General features: G+C 43.2%; 1 protein-coding gene across 16 annotated transcripts in view; it reads right to left on the bottom strand.

Moving 5' to 3' along the window:
* The window catches only part of CACNB2 (calcium voltage-gated channel auxiliary subunit beta 2), a 510,382-nt gene that overhangs the window by 141,869 nt on the left and 352,230 nt on the right, over positions 1–16,283 (bottom strand).

Raw genomic sequence — 16,283 nt, 5'->3', positions numbered from 1 at the left:
ACAAGTAAGGAGGGGGACAAAGACCCCTTATGCACATATAAGACAATGAAGCAAAAATAAAGTTGGTGCAGGGATGTCAGGTAACAAACAAGGAGAAGTAAAGTACTCTAGACACAAAATGCTAATATTCTAAAATATTATAGTTCTATGCAGAAAATACATAAAAGTAATTATTTAAACTGCACCTAAAATATTGGTCTTTTCTTACATGGGTGCTTAAATAATTTGTTGGTACTAGGTTAAGTCTGTAAGCAGGCCAAATGACTCAGTAATTTGGTAGTAAATTATTAATATACTGCTCTAAAAGTTTAACCTTCCAGAAAGATATGACTTTGGTTCAGGGAGATTTCATATTAAAATAGGCTATACGACCAGGGATTTGGCTGGAAAAATGCCAGTGGTGTGGAGCACTTAGTAATAAGGCCCTGTGCAGCACCCTAGTGACCTAATACAGTTAATTCATCCCCTAAGCAATGACCCCACCTTCAGGAGGTGATTTAAGAACTAGAGACAATCTGGTTCATGCACATCTATGTTTATAAAAAGTATACCAATTTTAGATTATCTAGCTGGAAATGCGCCATGGCTATGAAAGGTTAGAAAATCCAGAATATATTAAGAACATTTTAATAAAACACTGGATATATACAATTGGCTAAAAGCAATTCATGTAATTTTTCCTGTCTCATAAAGGAGAAAGCATTTTTCTAATGGCAAATACACAAGAAATGGAAATCTGTTTCACATTTTACAGTGTAAAGAAACTTAATGATGGTAAAACTTCCATCAAGTAGGGCAAAAAGGGCCTGACAGTTTCCTAAGACGAAACTTTGGAAAGGACTAGAAATGCCTCGGTGACTGTGTTGACCACTTCTGTTGACTCTTGTGCTACTGTGGCTCCTGCCTCCCAGCCTCGTGGGGCACACATGTTACAGGGCACACGCTGCACACAGGGAGCGTCTGCTGTTCACTCCTGGGTGCCCGGCCCCAGCACTCAGGGGGGAAAGTGACATGATAGGGGTTTCCAGTCACATATGGAAGTAACAGCACAGAACATTATTTTGTGGCAGTTTTGGGAATTATAAAGAAAGAAAAGCACAAGAAACTATGTGGGAAGAGAAGAGGAAGACTAGGAAAGAATTAGGAAGAGCCTTCCAAATAGGAAATTACATTGAGGGTAGGTTTTTCTGGTTGACAGGAAACAGTCATAGAAAAGAGTAAAGGAGGATACTCCAAGGCAGAAGGACCACTTGAAGGGGAGAACAAACCTGGCTGCACTGAGATTCTTCTTCCGTAAACTGGCCATGGGAATGCATCTATCTCACTGGGTTGCTGTGAAGATTAAGATGCCACATAACAGGCCAGCAATGTGGTACAGAGGGGTAAGCTGCCATCGGCGATACCAACATTCCAAATGAGTGCCAGTTCAAGTCCCAGCTGCTCCACTTTTGATCCAGCTCCCCACTGATGTGCCTGGGAAAGCAGCAGAGGATGGCCCAAGTTCTTGTGCCCCTGCCACTCACATGGAAGACCCTGATGGAGTTCCTGGCTCCTGGCTTTGGCCTGGCCCACCCACAGGCTGTTGTGGCCATTTGGGGAGTGAACCAGAGGACAGAAGATCTCTCCCTCTCTCTATGATGCAGCTTTTCAAATAAATAAATGAATTGCTAAAAAAAAGGAAAAAAAAAAGAAAAAGACCAACAATCTGTGGAAAAACATGCTGAAAAAGGAAAGACATTCACAGGAAAAAAAAAAGGTTTTCAACAATATGGAAAATGAATACCTTTAGTCTTGATGTTAAAAGAGGAAAAATCAAAGTAGATACTAGTTTTTATTTTTATTGTCAAATATTAAAGGCAAACCTTAAGCCTTGTTAGTGTCATACTTGCATACATTTCCTCTTACTGACAGAATTTGGTAGAATATACCAAAATTCTAAATTCATTTACATTTGACCCAGAATTATAACTCTGGTTCTAGGGCTTTGATCTCAGAGATATATGCAATATGCCTATTAAGAATATTCATATGGCTTTACTTAGGTTAACAGATTAAATAATGTAACATTGTTATTATTAAGGTATTCATTAGATAAACCATGTTGTAACCATATGTTGGCATGTTATTCAGAAATTAAAAGTAATAAAGTACGTCTAGCTACATGTGCTCAAAGGGAAAAGAGAAAAAAGTTAGAAGAGGATATTATTTTGCTGTCATGTATGTAAACTTTTTTACAGAATTCATGCAGATATTAATACACTGACACACTGAAATGACTATACATTAAAGTAGCCTGGAAAAGGTATCAAAAACCTCCACACCACATCCCAGACCAATTCAGTCAGACCGTCTGCAGGATGGGACAAGGCCACAGTCCCTTCCAAAGCTCTGCATGGGGGTCCGCAGCTCAGACAGGACTACAGAATGGGGGCAGGAGGATACCCAGGAAACTGCTGGTGTCAGTGAGGGATCCAGGGTTAGGGACGGGAGGAACATTCTAACTTCTACTCTGTAGCCTTTGCTCATGCTAGATTCCTTTTTTGTTTTTTTCTTTTGTACCATATTCATATTAGAGCTAATAAAAAAACAAATCTCTAGGTAATTTTCAGTGAGAGATTTACAAACACCTTTCTTAATTCTTTTTTTTTTCTGAAAAAAAGTTTTTTTTAAAAGTTTTATTTATTTATTTGAAAGTCAGAGCTACACAGAGAGAGGAGAGGCAGAGAGAGAGAGAGAGAGAGAGAGAGAGAGGAGAGAGAGAGAGAGGGGTCTTCTATCTGCTGGTTCACTCCCCAATTGGCTGCAATGGCCGGAGCTGAGCTGATCTGAAGCCAGGAGCCAGGAGCTTCTTCTGGGTCTCCCACATGGGTGCCGCTGGGTTTAGAACCGGCGCCCCTATGGGATGCCAGCGCTTCAGGCCAGGGCTTTAACCCATTGCACCACAGCGCCGGCCCTAAAATATTTTATACACACAGCCATAACCTGGAAAATTTTTATCAATTAGAGAAGTGTACTTCATTTTTATGATGAAAAATACTCTTGTCTCAAAATATGTCCACTGACCTTGAGCGTATGACAGGATGATTGGCTATCCAGCTACTCGGTATGCTTCTCCGCTTTAAAATGGAATTAAAACTCAAGTGTACTTGGGTCCAGTTTTTTTTTTTTTTTTTTTTTTTTTGACAGGCAGAGTGGACAGTGAGAGAGACAGAGAGAAAGGTCTTCCTTTGCCGTTGGTTCACCCTCCAATGGCCACTGTGGCTGGCGCGCTGCGGCCAGCGCACCGCGCTGATCCGATGGCAGGAGCCAGGAGCCAGGTGCTTTTCCTGGTCTCCCATGGGGTGCAGGGCCCAAGCACTTGGGCCATCCTCCACTGCACTCCCTGGCCACAGCAGAGAGCTGGCCTGGAAGAGGGGCAACCGGGACAGAATCCGGCGCCCCGACTGGGACTAGAACCCGGTGTGCCGGCGCCGCTAGGTGAAGGATTAGCCTAGTGAGCAGCGGCGCCAGTCTGTTTTTTTTTTTTTTTTTTTCTTAAATCCATGCATGGCTGTTTCATAATATTCCTTTCCCAGGAACTTTTTGAAGACCCCTTCCATATACCTATGTAGTTTCTCATGATTCAGTTCTCCTTGTTGATGTGTGAGCTTCACAAAGACATGGATTTATGTTGCTTCTGTTCACTGTTGAAGCCCTGGTACCTAGCACACAGCCTCACACACAGCAGGAGCCCAGTAAATATCTCTTGGATGAAAACAAAACTTGGGGCCAGCATTGTGGCACAGTGGGTCAAGCTGCCACCTCTGACGCCAGTTTCCCATATGAGTGCCAGTTTGGGTCCTGGCTGCTCCGCTTCTGATCCAACTCCATGCTAATGAGCCTGTGGAAGATGGCCTGAGTGCTTGGGCCCCTGCCACCCATGTGGGAGACTTGGATAAAGCTCTAGGCTCCTGGCTTTAGCCCGGCCTACCCCTGGCAGTTGCCTTCCTCTGGGGAGTGAGCCAGTGGATGGAAGATCTCTCTCTGCCTCTCCTTCTCTGTAACCTTGCCTTTCAAACAAACAAACAAACAAAAATCCTTAAAGAAAAAAAAGAAATGAAAACTGCTTGATTAGTCATCTCTGAAAATGCCACTGCCCACTTTCATTCTTCACCACCACAATCCTAGGCAAATTCCTGGTCTTTGCAGGTAGATTTTTCAACAGCCCTCAATATAGTCTTTCTTGGCCCGAACCATCTAAATCCAGTGGCCAGGTTAATCTTCAAACACACATCAAATCGTATCACTCAGGACCAGTGCCTTGGTACAGTAGGTTAATCCTTCACCTGCGGCGCCGGCATCCCATATCGGCGCTGGTTCTAGTCCTGGCTGCTCCTCTTCCAATCAGCTCTCTGCTGTGGCCTGGGAAAGCAGTAGAAGATGGCCCATGTCTTTGGGCCCTGCACCCGCATGGGAGACCAGGAAGCAGCACCTGTCTCCTGGCTTTGGATTGGTGCAGCTCTGGCCATTGCAGCCAATTGGGGAGTGAACCAGTGGATGGAAGAACTTTCTTTCTGTCCCTCTCACTGTCTGTAACTCTACCTGTCAAATATATAAATAAAATCTTTTAAAAAATCATATCACTCCTCTATTTCAAAGACCCCAATTTCTTCCCGTCCACATAAAACTACATTCTTCACCAATATAATGTGGCCTTTGCCTACATCTCTGAATGCCCCTTACACCACGATGAGCATCTCTAGTTAGGTCAACAAAATATTTGTCTATCATGTCAAACCTTGGATGATATTCGGTGTTAAGTAGTGAAAAGACAACATTTTGTGGCCTATGGATTGCTCAGCTAATAATATAATGCCTGTACTTCCTACCAGTGGGGAATCCAATCATGACTAAACAGCACCTGTGTCATCCCATGGTCTGGGACACCACAGAGAACAGACACTGAGCAAACTCAACAAAGAATAATCAGTGGAGAGAAACTTCAAAGTGTAGAAAGCAGAGAGCAAAGCGTTCATGGGGTGAGGTGTACTTGCAGAATGACAATACTCCACACTAAAAGATAAGACATCTATCTATCTAAATAAATGTGCGATATATATGCTGTAGTTGTTTCACTATTTAACAAGAGTAATTTTTAATGTTCTTTAGTGAATTGAAGCACACATCATAATCAGATAACCACTGTGCTGTGTATCATTTATAACCTAGATAATTTTCCTTGAGATGATGGATGTGGTAAAATGTACATGAAAGTCTCACTCCATGAATTAAGTTCAATCCATTTCAAGTCATTCTTCTGGCTTCCATGGAGAACTAAGTAAAAGGATGTTTCTACATAAAGGCCAGAGATGCCCAGAGGAGGAAGATCCCCCGCCTGTGACCAGCAGGACTTTAGAACTGTGGCTGAACCACACTGTGAATACACATTATTAGCAAATGGTATTTCGAGGACCTATTTCTGTCTGTGTGTGCCATGTAATTCATGAACTTCGCAGTCACTAATACAATGCTGTTTCTCCACATTCCAAACTCTGTCACCAATGAAATCGTATTAAAATGAACTATTAGGTAAGAAAGGTAAGGCTTCCTACGTGTGACAACTGACAGCAGAACCAAGGGACAGCACCTGGGAGTACGGTTTCCCCAGCTGGCACCATGTCTGGAAACCTGGTCTCAGCAGTCAGTACGAATGACTCTGTTGTTCTTGCATCTTTCTGCATTTAGAAAACCCACTGCTCTCGTTGTTAGTCGCTCCTGGGGTGCTTACAAGTCAAGCAGCTTACCAGGGAGTAAGGGCACTATCATCTCCCTCAATGTGCTAATTATTATAAAAGTTGGACTGCATGGGGATTGCATGGGACAAAGTCTACAGATTTTCTTTAAAAGTAGGGTATTAAAAGTAGTTGAGATATTATACTTATTTTCCTGTTCACCTTTTCTTTAGTGATCTGAAAAATTAGAATACTGCAACCCATCTTTCTTTAAACATAACCTCAAAAATTCATCTTAGTTAATAATACATCACTTTATAAAATAATTTAACATAGACACATTCCCAAAATAGTTGCATAAGAATGCAAGCTGGCTGCATTAGACTGTAATAGTCAAGGGTTTTCAACTAATAAAACCTTTGAATTCGAAGATAAAACAAATCTATCCTTGGTGATTCAATCTACATTTAAAATAATATTTTGTAAAGGTATTGGGGGTGGGCCTTTGGCCTAGTCATTAAAATGCAGGTTAGGATGAGAACATCCCACATCAGGGTACCTGATTCTAGCTTCCTGCTAATGTGGATCCTGAGAAGCATTGGTGATGGCTCAAGTGGCTGGGTTCCTACCACCCTGGGGGAGGCCTGGATTGTGTTTCCCAACTCCTGACTTCAGACCCAGCCCAGCCCTGACCATCATGGGCATTTGGAGAATGAAAAGGTAGATGGGAATGTGCTCTCTTTATCTGCCTCTCAAATATTTATTTAAAAAAAGGATTTAGAAATACTTTAATTCTTGAGATGTAAGTTTTAGCCTGATTTAAAGAAAAACTAGACATTTGAATTAAAACGTTTAAGCCAGTTTCTAATGAAATGTGAAGGTACTATGCAAGCCAAAATAAATTTGCTACAAAAGGACAAGTGTTACATAAAGTAGAATGGTGCTTGCCAGGGTTAGGGGTAAAGAGAACCAGGAATTCTGTTTCTTCTCTTCTTCCAATCCAGCTCTCTGCTACGGCCTGGGAAAACAGTAGAAGATGGCCCAAGTGCTCAGGGGCCCTGCACCTGGTTGGGAGACCTGGAAGAGGCTTCTGGCTTCAGATCAGCCCAGCTCTGGCCATTGCGGCCATTTGGGGAGTGAACCAGCACATGGAAGGTTCTCCGTCTTTCCCTCTTTCTGTAACTCTATCTCTCAAATAAATACATAAAATCTTTTATTTTATTTTATTTTTTGACAGACAGAGTGGACAGTGAGAGAGACAGAGAGAAAGGCCTTCCTTTGCCGTTGGTTCACCCTCCAATGGCCGCCGCGGCCGGCGCACCGCGCTGATCCGAAGCCAGGAGCCAGGTACTTATCCTGGTCTCCCATGGGGTGCAGGGCCCAAGCACTTGGGCCATCCTCTACTGCACTGCACTCCCTGGCCACAGCAGAGAGCTGGCCTGGAAGAGGGGCAACCGGAACAGAATCCGGCGCCCCAACTGGGACTAGAAGCCGGTGTGCCGGCGCCGCAAGGCGGAGGATTAGCCTAGTGAGCCGCGGCGCCGGCTACATAAAATCTTAAAAAAAAAAAAAAAAAAAAAAAAAAAAGATTTCTGGTAGACAAATCAGAGTCTGCCTCAAAATTAAAAAAAAAGGTCACAGTACAGAAGTTGTCATCACCAAGTGGGAGGAAAGCAAGGGTTACTACCTCACTGCACTGGTCTGACCTGTCTCCCCCCAATACCTCCAACAGCTCCAACCTGGGCAGGTACTCAATTTGGGAAGCTGGGAACGCAGGAAGAAAGGGAGGAATTCTGGGAGATTTTAGCTGATGCTTACAATTCTACCCAGTCTCTTTTCAAATACCTAACCCCGGAATAGGCAGGCTGAGGAGGGCTCTGAGCACCACATCACCATGGAATCTAATCATCCCACTTCTGATTTATTAATGCACTTCCATATTTTGTATAATCAAATCTAGAGAAAGGAACTGGGTGTGGGCCACAGAATAAATAATAAATAATAAAATCAGGGGACTGCAGGCTCTGTCAGTATTTAGGTATATAATCATTCCACAAGAATATCCAATTAACACTCACTCAGAATGAAAATGTTGACATATCACTGAATATGCAGTCATCCACTGGGCACAATACCACAACACAAATATGAAAACTGATCAGCTCAGGGGCCGCAAAGGCCTATGGAGACGTTTACTATGATTAGTGCTCAGGGTTTCTTTGTGGCTGGTCCCTGTAATTTGGCCTCCCAGGTTACCCTGACGTGAGGCTGCACCCCAGGCCCTGTACGAACTCTTGATTAGAACATTTCTCTAATGATAACATCCTCCATAGCAGCTGATGCATAATGTTCCTGGCTCCTGATTAACAAAGAGACAATGACCTTTTAAAACAGGCAAAAGAATGAGTTCAAGGGCCCTGCGCATCTCATAACAATCATTTCCAGCCAGTCCCCAGATCTGGGTAGAAATTTAAATGTAATATCTGAATAAAGAAGCAAAGGCTAATGTTCACATTCACAACTATAATTTTTAGAAACTGCAGCAAAACAACATTCTCTAAAGAGGCATCTGTAGTACATTCCCAACTTTTACAGCAGGCCTATGCAGAAAACAGAACACTTTTATTGGTTTAAAAACATCTTCAGGGTTAAATCACTGCTGTGCTTCTGATACAGCTCCCTGCTAATGCACAATTTGGAAGGCATCAGATGATGGCTCAAGTCCTTGGGTCCTTGTCACCCACGTAGGAGCCCTGGATGGAGTTCCTGGCTCCTGGCTTCAGCGTGGCTCAGCCCCAGCTGTTGCTGGTATTTGGGGGAAGTGAACCAGGGGATGGAAGACTCCCTCCCCCTCCCCCGCCGCCGCCAACCTTCACTCCTTTTTTAACTCTCTCTCCACTTCTCTGTCACTCTGCCTTTTGAATAAATAACTAACTCTTAAAAGCAAAATACCTGCAGGGCTCAGAGCACACAGATTATACCAGTAAGCCCACTGCTCCTTTATGCATGAGCTAGGAACGGCTTGCCCATCTTTAAATAGTTGAAGACAACAAAAGGATGATGCCTATCTCATATGAAAATTATATGAAATTCAAATTTCAGTGTCCATAAATAAAACTTCACTGGAGCATAGCCCTACTTGGTCCCACGTGGATTTGTCGATGGCTGCTTTTACACTACAACAGCAGAATGGTGTGGTTGCAACACAAACCCTAGGTCTTCAAAGCAGGAAATATTTATTGCCAGTGCTTGATGGGAAGAGTTTGACAACCTCTGTATTATACAATATGCTAGGCTTAACATCATACTTGCATAGCGCATATAATATATACATAGATATTGGTAATATTAATATCAAAAAATACCTAGGGCTCACACAGTGGGTTAAGAAAATTGCCTGTGACATTAGCATCACATATTGGAGCACTTGTTTGAGTACTGCCTGCTCCTAATACAGAGTCCTGTTAATGCGCCTGGGAAAGCAGTGGAAGATGGCCCAAGTCCCTGGGCCCTTGCACCCACCTGGGAGACCTGGAAGAAGCTACTGGCTTCAGCCTGGTCTAGCCCTGGTCATTTTGGCCATTTGAGGAGTGAACCAGCAGACGGAAGATCTCTCTCTGTAACTCTTCCAAATAAATTAAAAAAAAAGTTATTGGAGGGTTTATTTTTTGGAGTCATCTATGTGGCACAAGGAATTTCTTCCCCTTCTCCCTGTTTCCTAGTTGAAATTATTTATATTTAATCTTCTATCTTAGGACAGTTGTTAACCCAGTGATGACCTAAACTGATGAAAAAATATTTTGTTTTTCCAAACCTATGTCAAAGGCATTTGCAGGCCCCTTCACAGTGGTTTGCACCACAGCCATAAAACAGGGAAATGGACCTCATCTTCAAACACTGACACTGGCCACAGGTTCATTCTAGGCCTCACATCCACTAACATTGCTGTCCAGGCCTCTCACATCAGGGACATCACTCAGAGCATGGCTCCTCCATGGCCCCAGCGAAGGTCTCCAGGGACCCAAATGTTCAATTGCACACTAGCAGTATTTTGCGAAGAATACTGCCTTCTCGTTCCCAGTTTCAAGGAACAAGGCTACTTTGGGAAAGGGGGAAAAAACCTCTCCAGCAATTCAAAGCTGCCTATTCTAGTTTAAATTGCTTGACATTTTCCCAATGTACTGCTCTGAAAGCTCAATCCAAAGAGTAAATACTATCTCTTGGAGGATTTAGAAAATGATTAATTTAACATTGAACTTCATCCCCATTAGCACATTGAGATTATCTTAATAAAGATATAGGTATCTTTCTCCTACCGCACTGTTACAGAATAAGAAGGGTAAAGCCTTAGGACAAAAATCAACGAGAACATCCAGCTCCCAATCGCTTTCAATCTCCAGTACCAGGGAAAACAGAAATTTCTCTGCAGGATAAATCTTAGGGACACAGCTTTTACTACAGTGCCCTGTCTGTAGGGGGCAGTATAGCAAATGCCACATCTGACACTTGGGTGACGCTGGACAAGCTGCCCAACAGCTCCAAGGCTTCATTTCCTTTTCTGAGAAGTGGCACAGGGAGAACACCCTGCACAGAGCTGTGATGCTGAATGACACCAGCAAGCTCCACACAGTGTCACTGAGCACTACTGCATTATTCTGTCGCCGCACAGGACGGGAAATGCCAAGGCAGTCATTCAGGGTGCTAAGCTACTTTACAGAATAAGGAAAACCTAATTTGGTGACAAAAGTCAAAAGATTATTCAGACTGCAACTCATTAGCTGTGACTAATTTGATATCGCCTGTTTCAGCGCTGGAGTCATCTGGCCCCAGGAGACACTTCCCTTCCTTATTAATTCAGGATCAAGCCCTCTCTGTTCAGCCTTCAGAAGGCAGTCTTGTGATTCTATTTTTCCTCCAGTTGTTCCTGGCATCTCTTGAGCCACTGACCTTGCCTCAGCCTTCCTTGCCAACCTGGAAACCTCAGGGGCGACACTTCACATAGAGACTTTTCTCTCTCTCCTGCTGTCCTGATTTCTATGACTTTCTGAGTGCTCCCTACAGCCCTTTCAATCTCCATCAAAATATTACCTTATGTATTAATTACTAGATGGTTGCTTTTCCCTCTCTGTGTCTGTCCTTAGTCACCCATCTCTCACCTTGACACACCTGTAATTACGTAGTTTTTTCTCCAAATCAGTGCAGGCATTACAATGAATTACGTGGGTAGTAAGGAAGAAGGCTAAGTATTATTTTTACCTTCACTTCTATTCCTCTACATAAGTCTTCTGGACTTCCTCTAACACTGTGGTCTTTGTCCCTAAATCTTCACTTGATTTGGGAAATACAGTCAGTCTCAAGGTGGAACATCAGCATCACCTTGGAGACAAGAACACCACAAGCTAAGAACAGATGCCAGATGCCAGCTGAGATCCACTGAGCACACACTTTCCCCAATGTAAAGTGTGTGCCAATCAAGTTAACCATCCTGTATCTTACTCGTTTCATAAAAACAAAACAAGAAACACTAATGAAAAATCTGAAGGAGTATATAGCTTAACTTCAAAGGCTCAAGACAGCAAATAAGAAAATTAAGATCTGCTTAATAAGAGGAACACCACACAACAACGAAAGACTTGGATTTTGTAGTCAGTTGACCCAAGTTTGAATTTTGGTTCTCCCTCAGATTCTTTATCTGTTAACTGTGCATGATAAAAGTTTTGAATGATGTTATATAAATCACTTAATATAGTTACTCCCAACCATATTTAATGAATAATAGTTGATCTTCGTCCTCACCACCATCCTCTCACAGCAGGCTGAGGACCCTTAATGCCTGTCCAGCGTGATTTGGTTGGAATAACAACTGCAGTTAAGATACTGGAATCCACTAAGAATCAACCCAAGTTCAAGACAGGAAGAAGCACGGCGGCTCACAGGAAGGGTTCAATAAACACTGATGAGTGAAGGCAAGGAGGAGGGCACGCTTCTCTTTCTATCAAAGATCTCAAGAACTTCTGAAAACTGAGTTGTTTATGATCTCCTCCCAGCGCATGCTGAAGTGAGGTCTGCCAGCCTGGAGGGGAATGGGGTCTCCTGTTAACAGAGATTTTGTATTTCACAGCAAAGTTTTTGACACTTTTTTTTTTCCAATCCACTGGATCTCGGGTGCTTCTTGCACCATCAATAATGCACATCTTCTGGGAGAGCTGCATAGACTTCTGTACAGGAACCATGCTGCTGAGCCGATGTCCAGCTCAAGGAGGCAGCTGGTAGCCTGCAAGAAAGAGACGGCAGCAGCAGAGGGTGATGGTGACCCTACTAGCAAGTTTCTTCATTCAGGAATTACGGCAGCAAACTATGTCCTTTAGCAAGCTCCAAGGGCCTCTGGGTTCCTGATTTGTTAGGTATGCAAAAACATAGTAGAATCTACAATTTTCATTGAACAAAATTCCTGTTTGGTTCACATGGCACAGGAAGAACAAAAGCAGAATTTCTTAGCCCACTGAGACTACCTAAGAAAATATCTCCTCCCTGGCGTGGTATATAGTCAACAGATAGGTAACAGTCCTACAATGTCAGGTAGGTTTTGTTTTTGACAGCCAGAGTTAGATAGTGAGAGAGAGAGGCAGAGACAAAGGCCTTCCTTCCTTTGGTTCACCCCCCAAATGGCCGCTACGCTGTGCCAATCCAAAGCCAGGAGCCAGGTGCTTCCTCCTGGTCTCCCATGCAGGTGCAGGGCACAAACACCTGGGCCATCCTCCACTGCCCTCCCGGGCCACAGCAGAGAGCTGGCCTGGAAGAGGAGCAACTGGGACTAGAACCCCCGGTGGCGGCACCGCAGGCGGAGGATTAGCCTAGTGAGCTGCGGCGCTGGCATCGGTTAGGTTTTGTAGCCATGAATACTCCTAATAATAGTGCTAGCCAGCATTAGCAGTTTTGTTCAAGACTATTGTTCTAGATGATTTACATATTTACTAACTTACTCCTCATAATAAAGAGGTGGGTACCCCCAGGACCCCTTAATTAATTTGAGAGGTGCAGAGAGAGCAGTATATGCTGATTTCCTCCCCACATACCCACAAGAGCCTGAGGCCAGGTGAAAGCCAAGATATGGGAAGTTCATCCAGGTCTCTCATGCAGATGGTAGGAACTCAACCACTGCCTTCTAAGGTCTGCACTAGTAGGAAGCTAGAGTCAGGTGTGGGAGCGAGGAATTAAACTCAGGCACTGTGACATGATGCAGGCATCCTAACTGGTGGCTCAACCACTAGGCCAAACTCCCACACCCAGCGTCCCTTTGTTACAGGTGAAGGAAGTACGCTTGGTGAGCAACAGAGCCAGGGTCTGAACTCAGGCCACCTGGCCCCACAGCCTATATCAACGTATATCCTGTCTTACCCTGATAGCAAGATGCACACCAGAAAGGACAATTCAGAGAGGACGGGTGACCACAAATCCCTAACAGCACAGCTGTGACATGGGAAGACAAGTGTCAGTCACATCCTGAACAAGTCACTTAATGAGTCTGTCTTCTTATCTGAAAAGTGGGGGTAATAATACCAGATCGAAAATGCATGTGGACACCAAAAAGATCATGGAAAATAGAATACATGTACATTCTGGTGCAAGAATTATTGAAATCCACACATATTTTTTCATAATATGCATGTTCATGAACTTTTTGAAGACTCTTCCTATATACAGGAATGCTTCAACTTTAGTCCTCACAAGCATTCCTTCAGTCTGTACCCAGCAGCCTCAAAAACAACAAACCCTAGATTCATCAGAAAATTTGGTTTTCTCCCAACCTCACGTAAAAAAGTAATTAATAGGCACCTAAATCCTGGGATATCAGCTTGAAAAATGGAAAACAGCCATGTGTAGAAAACTCACCAAGGCCTAAAAGCAGTAAAAGCTAATTTTATATATCATCTACTCTTCTAAGAATGTGAAATTAACTAATCTGTTCTTCACAGTGGCCTTGCAATATAACTTGAGGTGAAGAAACTGAGGTGCAGATACAAAGACAAATAAGGAAGAAAAAATATGGCTAAATATATGAAAAATACATGCTCAGCAGTAATCAGAAATCAAACAAATGTTTGAAATGAGATACTTTTATCAAATTAATGCTTTTAAAATGACAGCATTACAATGGAATGCAAACACTTCTAGAAGAAGCTCAAATGAGTATAACCTTTCTGAACAGGAATCTGGGGACACATATTATAAAAGCAGATATGCAGTACCTCTCCTTTTTATAGACCATGTAAAGGGAAAAGACCCAGAGAAATATTTAGCAACAAGAATGCTCCCCCATGGGATTATCTCTATCCACATATTACATACACACACACACAACATGTGTCTACATGTGCAAATACATGACTAATGTGTGTTTAAAACCACCAAAATGCTCAATGGGAGAAAGTAAAATTATAAGAAGTCTTGTAAAAATCGTCTTCTAGAATAGTGGATTCTTTGTTAGCATCAAAAGCATGACAAGAATTTGAAGCGAGAGCTCCTACTTTTCTGTAGGCAGCTGCTCCTCAGCCCTACTAGGATCAGCTACCCAGTGAAGCCCCATTACTAAAGATGAAACTTTTGACTGGAAGCTTGAGCTTGCCCTGGGTTCATGGTTTTCAAAACAAAGTTTACTGAAAAGGAAACCCTGGCTGCCCTCCAAAGAAGTCGTACCAAACACATCCCTCCACTTCCTGAAGCCAAGAGAAGAATGTCACTTTTCTGTGGTCCCCACAAAGTCTAGGAGGGCACAGAAAACGACATCTAGATGTAAAGGAACTGAGAAGTTGCTACTGTGCTCTTGGATCTCCACTGGAAGGATTATCTCAGAGTTCAAACAGGCTGCATCATTATTTCCCATGATAATCCTCAAAGTGCATGTGACCAGAAGTCAATCATAGCACTCCAGACCCTTTTTTCTTTAGGAAAGGTAACCATTGTTGGAGACTACGCAGAGTCAACTCATTTCAAGAAAGACATATGGAACCATCTAAGCCACCTTAGTCTACATGTCTAATTTGGAAAGGGACAACTTTGGTAACATGGGTTAATAGGGCATGAATAAAATCCATCACTATTGAGAGTTTACTAAGTGTGTAGACCCTTTATCTGCATTAGGTCAATTCATCTTCACCACAATGAGGCAGGTACTGTTCCATTAGCATCCCAATCATCAAAGGGTAAGGGAACTGAGCCTTAAGATTGATTTTCCAAAAGTTACCCAAAGTCTGTTAAAGGCAGCCCGAGTTTCAGCCCCTTGTCTAATCGGTGGATTGCAGTAACCCTCTCCGAAATGACAGCAACACACGCTCTAAGGAGCTGGAACGCCCGTGTGCTCTAACCATCTTGTCTGTGTGACAGTCTCTGGACCAGCTCTTCTCAGTGATAATGGGCACATGAGTCACCTGGGCACCTTGCAAAAATGAGGATTCTGCTTCAAGATCTGGGGTGTGTTATGAAATTCTGCCTTTCTAGTCAGCTCCAAGGTGATGCAGGTCCACAGAGCACACTTTGAATAGAAAAGAGATTATCAGAGGCCATCATTGTGGTTTAGTGGGTAAAGCTGCCACCTGCGACTTGGCATTACATTTGGGCACTTTGAGTTCCTGCTGCTCCACTTCCCATCCAGCTCCTACTAATGGCCTGGGAAAGCAGCAGAAGATGGTCCAGGTGTTTGGATCCTTGCCACCCACGTGAGAGACCTGGACAAAGCTCCCCAGCTCCTGGCCCAGCCCAGCACAACTATCTGGGGAGTGGACCAGTGGATGGCAGATATATCTCTCTTTGTGTCTAACTCTGAAAATAAATCTTTAAAAAAAAACTATAAAAAAGAAAGGAGACTAGCAGAAGTCATATGTCTGGCTATTTAAATTTAATTATTCATTATTCCATTATCACTTTTCAAGTGCTCAATAGCCAGGCATGGTTAGTGACTCCTACTGTTTGATCAGAGCACATTCCAATCATCAGAGAAAGTTCTGCTGGACAGTGCTGGCTAGAGCATCCCATTAGTAGGTTTTCTTACTTTCAAAACTGAAAAGATGGGGCTGGCACTGTGGTATATAGGTTAAAGCCACTGCCTGCAGTGCCAGCATCCCATATGGGCACCAGTTTGAGTCCTGGCTGTTCTATATCCAATCCAGCTCTTTGCTATGGCCTGAGAAAGCAGCAGAAGATGGCCCAAGTCCTTGGGCCCCTGCTCCCATGTGGGAGACCTGGAAGAAGCTCCTGGCTCCTGGCTTTGGATCGGCACAGCTCTGGCCATTGCAGCCATCTAGGAAGTGAACCAGTGGATGGAAGATCTCTCTATCTGTCTCTGTCTCCTTGTAACTTTGCAAATAAATAAATAAATCTTTTAAAAAATTGTAAAGAGTCATATGTGCTTCCTATTCTAATTTCCATTACTGGTTAAATTCTACGCCCTAACAAGATGAAACAAGGAAACCTATCTTCTTAAGTAGAGCAGTCCTTTCAAATGCAGCATATTTTTATATGCTTCTTATTGATGAATGTTTCTTATTAAAAATAGAACTACCTCAATGAACTCAG

This window comes from Oryctolagus cuniculus, chromosome 13, assembly GCF_964237555.1.
Source record: "Oryctolagus cuniculus chromosome 13, mOryCun1.1, whole genome shotgun sequence".
Lineage (NCBI taxonomy): Eukaryota > Metazoa > Chordata > Mammalia > Lagomorpha > Leporidae > Oryctolagus > Oryctolagus cuniculus.
Note: the sequence above shows the minus strand (reverse complement) of the source record. Positions and strands in the feature narration are given on the sequence as shown.